Genomic DNA, 610 nt, shown 5'->3' with positions numbered 1-610 from the left:
ATTTTCCCTAATTTTTTTTTTCTCACTGGGGATAATAATTTTTTTCATTCTAAGTAACTTACAGTCTTTAGTACAAATCACTTTTGGTTGGTGTACAAGAGAATTATTCAAATGCCTTGTTGGTTAGACCCTCTCTGAGGGAAAATAATTATGCCATATTGTCTTGTAAAATCAACGATCATCACTTAGCTCAACATTTACTGTTGTTGTTCAGTTGCTCAGTCTTTTTGACTCTTTGCAACCCTATGGACTGCAGCACACCAGGCTTCCCTGTCCTTCATCATCTCCCAGAGCTTGCTCAAGCTGATGTCCATTGAGTCAGTGGTGCCATCCAACCATCTCATCTTCTGTCGTCCCCTTCTCCTCCTGCCTTCCATCTTTCCCAGCATCAGGGTCTTTTCAAGTGAGTCAGTCCTTCGCATCAGGTGACAAAAGTATTGGCATTTCAGGTTCAGCATCAGTCATTCCAAGGAATATTCAGGACTGATTTCCTTCAGGATGGACTGTTTGGATCTCCTTGCAGTCCAAGGGACTCTCAAGAGTCTTCTCCAACACCACAGTTCAAAGGCATCAATTCTTCAGTGCTCAGCTTTCTTTATAGTCCAACTCT

The sequence above is a fragment of the Bison bison genome, unplaced genomic scaffold (assembly GCF_000754665.1).
Source record: "Bison bison bison isolate TAMUID 2011002044 unplaced genomic scaffold, Bison_UMD1.0 scf7180017864357, whole genome shotgun sequence".
Classification (NCBI taxonomy): domain Eukaryota; kingdom Metazoa; phylum Chordata; class Mammalia; order Artiodactyla; family Bovidae; genus Bison; species Bison bison.
Note: the sequence above shows the minus strand (reverse complement) of the source record.